The 6,817-nt window shown below is 35.9% G+C and overlaps 1 pseudogene; it reads right to left on the bottom strand.

Moving 5' to 3' along the window:
* Positions 1 to 4,066: 4,066 nt before the first annotated feature.
* On the bottom strand, positions 4,067 to 4,821 carry LOC110543771 (small ribosomal subunit protein eS4, X isoform-like; annotated as a pseudogene).
* Between the last annotated feature and the right edge of the window lie 1,996 nt (positions 4,822 to 6,817).

Here is a 6,817-nt window from a genome sequence, read left to right as displayed (position 1 = left end):
TTAAGTTTTTTTGAAATACATAATCCTTAGTATCAGAAACAATTAAATTTTGCTTTTTTGGGGGGATTTTTTGTTTGTTTTATTTTTTGCTTTTGATAACACTATTTTTTTTCACAGAAATAGAAATCCTGGTTATTTTGTTCATTTGTACAAATATTTATGTAGCCTGGTATTAAAGATAAGCATTGTCTGAACATGTGTCTTCTTTGTTTGTTTGTTTACTGTTGCTCAACATTTTAATTAATTAATTCAAGTTACACCCCAATCTTAGGCTCTCCCTCTTCTCCTCCAGTTGCTCATCCTGCTTCACTCTTCCCCGTATTCCCCCCTCCTCTTACTTGTCAGATAATGGGAGCAGCTCCTCTACCAACTCACACCAGTACATCAAGTGACATCGGAACTTAAGGAATCTTTTTCCCCTGTGGCCTGGTGAGGCAGTCCTACCAGGGGGAAGTGATCAGAAAGCAGACAACAGAATTCATGTCAGAGACAGTCACCTCTCTCCTTTCTAGTGGACCTACATTTTGGCCAAACTAATAATATCTTCTACATATGCATAAGAGGCCTAGGTCCAGTTTATGCATGGTCTTTGGTAAGTGCTCCATAAGTCCTCTTGGGCCCAAAGAGTTGACTTTGTTTGTCTTCTAGTGGAGCTCCTGTCCCTTCTGGGTCCTACTATTCTCTCTTCCCCCATTCTTCCATAAGACTTCCTATGCACCTCCCCCCCCCAAATACTTGGCTGTGAGTCTCAGCAGCTGTTTAGATTCATTGTAGGGTGGAGTAGCTCAAAGAAGAGCTATGCTAGTGGCTCTAGTTAAGTTGTTTGACAAAAGGGTGGATATGAGCTCTTACCTTTTACAGTGCAGCACATATGCATATTCCCATTTTCTGAACTATTTCTCCATGTTCAGATTTAGGCCCTTAGATACTGTAATGCATTAACATCAATCCATGAAGCATGGAAGTCCATGAAAATAAACATCGCAAGTGCCTGGCCTGCTCTGGAAATAGTCTCATTTTACACTTCTGAGTTTTGTCTAGATGATTTTGTTGAAACTCAGACAATTTCTGTGTTACTTTTTTGGGGAAATCCAACATCAAACAGTCACACAATACAACTGAAAGTTTTGTTTTTATGTGTACAGATATGCATACGTGCATGTGCATGAGAAGTTCAGGGGTCAACAGGTAGTGCATTCCTTTAGTGTTTCTCATGTCGTTTTGGAGACTCGGTATAACTGAATCTAAATCTCACTATGTAGTTTGGTCAGCAGCCCCTAGAGATCCCCTTGTCTCCACCCTTCTTTGTACTAGGCCTACTGATACTGGACTCCTCCAAACTGTTCTACTGGGGATGCAAATGCAGGTCCTCATCCTCCTACAGAAGGCCTGCACCATATGAACGGAAGAATGTAATTCAGATACAGTACATATCAGTAACCACTTAATATTATGATTACAAGGAACACTTAAAGGGACATTGGTTTTCAAAACTGATTTGCATTTTCAAAAATTATTTGTGTTCTGTTTGAGTGGCCGATAAAATTTTAATTGCTGATATATACTCACTTTTCCAGTAGATGGTAGTACAGATGTTCTTAACAGAACACTTTGTTGACTAGGTTTCAAAAAAGATAGACATCTCCAAACTTGAGAAAGCAATATTAAATAATGTTAAAGATATGAATTACTATGGTTAAGTGAAATATAGGAAATATGTGCTTACACAGTTGAAGTTTCAAAAATTATCATATTCAGGTATTCATGCTAATTCAAAGTGAAATACAGAATGCCCACACAGTTTTACAACTCACAAAAAATACAGTCTTAAATTACATATCACCAATTTTCAGTCATTGTAAATAAGGCAACATTGACATTTTATATTAATGGATATGTTTCAGAGTAAATACTTTATCTCTATGTCTGCTACTGTTTATAGTTTCTCCTATTAACATTGTTTTTCATTTAAGTAAAATTAATATTTCAAATCAGTAATATCAAATAGAATGTCCTGAAATTTTCTTGGGTTTGTTTGTGAGAATAAAAAAATTATGTATGTAGTTAACTTATAACTATATATATATAGTTATATATAAATATATTTTATATATCATGTATAAATTTTATATATATCAACATATAATTATTTTTTCAGTCTTACAAAGAAACCCAAGACAAATTGAGAACATTCTATTTATATCTACACATATACTATATATACATACATACATATGTGCATGTACATATATGCACACACACACACACACACACACATATATATATATATATATATATATATATGGCACAATTTTAATTCTGAAGAACAGTTCCCAGTTCCATTGGGGAGTTTACAAAAATAAAAGGGAATTCCTTAATCTTTTGAATACTATGGAAAACTTTCAGTGATTTATAAGATAACTTTATTCATGTGGCTTATATAAATGTCTATGCTGTTCTTTCATTTTTACCTTGTTATTTGGTTGATTTGTTGTTAATATTTACACCAACATCATATGTTTTAATAATTTTTCTATGTTATGTCCTTTGTAGAGTCATTGATGCTTAATTAGGCCTCAGCAGGAGTGAGTGTGTAAAAAGTACTTTACAAAAATTACTTTGATTTAAACCTGCACTGTGACACAAAGCTGATTGCCCGGGATTAATTATGAGCAAGTGGCCTGTTTGGAGGAAGGTGCAGACAAGGCAGTTTGGCTGAAGAACCTGCTGTGGGTACAATACCGAGGCTCCCGTGGGACACGCTAGCATGAATGTCACAGGTAGCAGCCTCTGGCTGTACTTTGACGATTTGGGTTTGCAAAAGGCTCAGAATACTCCCAAGCCTTCCTGCAAACCTGTGCAGGAATCCTCAGTACTTCTGGGTCAGGATGCAGGGGATTGATTCAACACCTAACAATAGAGTCATTTTCAATGACTGTATTGCTCAAGGCATGTTTTTATTTTTTTTAAAATCTTATCATGGATGCCTAATAATAGCCACAGTTGTCTAATGTCATCACATATTACTTAAATTTGTGAATAATGTTTATTTACTCTTTTGAAGTTTATAAAACTTAATTGAAAGAAACTGTACTAAAACCCAAATCAGTACAAAACCTGGAGGCAGTTAGAAGGGGAGGAGGTTTTCCCCATCAGTGCTCTAGAGAAGGGGCATAGGGGAAGAAGAGGGAGGATGGGTGGGGCAGGGAGGAGATAAGGGAGGGGCTACAGTGGGAGAGAAAGTAAATAAATTGTAATAAATAAATATATAAATAAAATTAAATTTAGAAAAAACAAACAAACAAACAAAAAAACACCTTTACTTAAATTTGGCTAGGATTTCATTATATTATTTCTTTTTGGTCCAAGCATTGATTTTACTTTTTAAAGCCTATTCTTAAGAGACTTCAGTATTGGGGGTGGGGGGAAAGCTGGAGAGATGGCTCAGCTGGCAAAAGTACTGTCTGTTCTTCCAGAGGTCCTGAGTTCAATTCCCAGCAACCACATGGTGGCTCTATATACTTCTGGCGTGAAGGCATAGATGCAGATAGAGCACCCAATGCATAAATAAATAAGATCTTTTTAAAAAATAAAAATTTAATTAAAGAAAAGAAGAAACTTCAATATGGTGATATTAATCAATAATATTTTAAAATGTTGTTTGCTTAATGAAGTGCTTTCTACTTCTAATAGGATTTTTCTCACCACACAGGAATTCGTAAAAATTATTGCTTTGTTTTACAAATTATTCTCCAAAAATGTATGTTTATCTTATTTTATCACTAAGTTCATTTATGTGTTATAATTTTAGATATGTATATATAGCAATATGTTTTTAAGTATATACGTGCCAATACATATGTCCCATTTTTACTGAATTTTAAACACTATAACCCATTTTTACTGAATTTTAAATAATATAACCTGTTCCAACACCTAGAGACTTAAATCCATACTTACTGAAATTCATTCCAAAAATCATGAATCTTACCCAGTTTTTAGTATTCCCTAGCTAACATGTTTACTTTTTCCTAGCTATACACATCCTATGTATTCATCCTGGAATCTACAATCTCTTCTGAGTAATATATTCAGCGATGGTGAGGCAGATTCCTTTTTCTCCTGGAAATGAAACCCAAGGCTTGCTGCCCTTGATGATGTTGAAGAGGCTGGAAATATGAGTGGCAAAGCCATCGCTATTAGCATCTTTCAAGCGCACCACATCAAAGGATTTGGAGCTCTTGGTTGGTGATGACATCCCTATGTACCTCAGGTTGGCCCCTCCAGGCACCATGCACAGGTTGCTGGTATCGAACTAATGGTCTCTGTTATCTTGCCGGTCAGTTTCCAGCGAGATCTGCATGGTGTCCTTGACCTTGATGAGGGGTGAGGGTAGCAGATGGTACGAGATCCTGCATTACGAGTTGGAGGACACCATGAAGACCTTCCTCATCTTACACAGTTTGTACTTGGTTTCCTAGGGCATGATGCGGTGCATCTCAAAAGGGCCCTTCCTGTTGTAGACCAGGAGGAAGTTCTAGCCTCTCTTGTCGATGCTGATGACATCCATGAAGCCTGCTGAGTAAGTCACTTGTGGTCTTACCTTGCTGTTGACCTTGATGAGGTGGTGCATGAAGATCTTCATCTTGTCGCTCATCAGGGACTACTTGAGTCTGTTTCTGAGGAAGATTCCCAGCAAGCGTCAGGCACCCCTGCCGGCATTGCAGGCCAGCAGAGGGAAGGTGCGCCTGTCAGTTTGTCCAACATCCAGTGACACAGGGTAGCCACACCCTTCAGATGTTTCTTGAGAGAGCGAGCCATGGGAAAGCAGCAAGTGGTAAAAAGCCTGTCTTCTTCCCAGAGCACAAGCAGGGTCGAGTTTAAATTCTTACACTTATTTTTTGATAATAGTTTATGGTTGTGAGTAACATAGTCTGTACTTTCTCTCAAAAAATAATTTAAAAAACGGCTTACTAAATTTGTGTGTATTCATTATAATATCATTATAAATCCAGAAAGTCATTTTGGTTGGATGACAAAAACAGTACAAGCACTTCTATAAAAAAGTAGGAAAAAAAAACTGTAAAAAAAATAAAATTACATACAAAACATATTCATGTTTATCTAAAAATAAATCATATTTCTATACACTTATCCATTCTTGTTTATTGTCCTCTATGTGTTCTATAATGAAGTCTAATGATAAAGTTTTACTTACTCCAATAAAATCACTTTGTATTATTTCATTATCAAAGCAAGAACAAACACAGACCTGCATTGATATTGGGTTTATAATATGAAATGGATGGTAAGAGAAAGAATGAAATTGATACACCAAATTCTCTTCCATTGTAACCCATGTAATTAAATATTTACTTTCTCTTTTGTTGTGTTTTTATTATTCATATTTTTCTGAAGGGCGTGCATGTGTTTCCTTGATCTTTTGGGCATAAATTTGTGATTTAAAAGCCACATTTATGACACTATGAATTAATTGCTAGAAACATGTTCTAATGCCACTGTATGACAGGAACACAGTCAAAGATATTAATCAAATTCATGGTTATATATATGAAAGAGGAACTTCATCTCCAGGAATAATTTCCTGTATTAATGCTGGCTTACCTCAAAATATGAGTTATGTTTCCTGATGAAATGACTGTCTAATTCAAATTATTTATAAACCATATTATTTTGTAGTGACTGTGGCATTTTTATTGCTTTTTGATCAGGATTACAATGCTGGCCTCAGTCAATTTAGTGCTGTCAGTCTACAGTCCAACAAGTAATAAGTAATAATTTTTCTGGGTGGTCATTGACCATGCCACAGTTACTTATGAAATATATCTTGTGTGAAGACAATCATAATTTAGGAGACTCTTAAACTGTAAAACCTGAAGTTAAAATAAATATGAACAATTGGGGTAACAAGATGTCTCAGCATTTAAAAGCACTTGATGGTATTGTAGAGGACACAAATTTGGTTTCTGGAACACAGATGGCTCATAACTGTATATAACTCCAATTCTAAGAGATATTCTGGCCTCTGTGCATGGCAGGAACCCACATGATAAACGTACAGACACACAGGCATACATTCATGTACGTGGGTTAAAATAAATAAATAAATCTTTAAAAATAGTGAACAGTATTATAAAAACTAAAACACAGGGGAGAAGATAAGAGTTAAATATGGCTGAACAGTTAAAACTTATGCTTTACCTAAGTTTATTTTGTGGAACCAACAGATCAGAAGGGCTAACAGATTTCAGCACATTGTCCTCTGACCTCTGCATGTGCACCATGGAATGTGCATATGCATACACACACACACACACACACACACACACACATACACTAAATAAATACATACTTTTAAAAGAACCTTTTTTATCTGACTTTTCTGTTGCTGTAATAAATAAATATTATTAAGAGGAACCTTGGGAGAACTGAGTTTGATTGTACTTTCACATAACAGCTCATCACTGGTGCAATTCAGGACAAGACCTCTAGTAAGAACAGAATGAAAAACCATGGGGAAATTTTGCTCACAGGCTTGTTCCTTCTGGTTTGCTTACTTTTGGATCTGACACAGCCCAGGCACACCTACCTAAGCATATCTGGACACACAGTGGGATGAACTCTATCAATTATCAGTCAAGACAATTCTTCATGTACTTGTGTACAGGTCAATTTGATGGCAAGAGGCCAGTCTTCAACTGACATCTCATCTTTCCAGATGACTCTAAGTTGTCAAGTTCTCGATAAAAACTTTAAAGTGAAAAGATTATGCATGGTGCATGGAAACTTGATATAG

This window comes from Meriones unguiculatus, chromosome 2, assembly GCF_030254825.1.
Source record: "Meriones unguiculatus strain TT.TT164.6M chromosome 2, Bangor_MerUng_6.1, whole genome shotgun sequence".
Classification (NCBI taxonomy): Eukaryota; Metazoa; Chordata; class Mammalia; order Rodentia; family Muridae; genus Meriones; species Meriones unguiculatus.
Note: the sequence above shows the minus strand (reverse complement) of the source record. Positions and strands in the feature narration are given on the sequence as shown.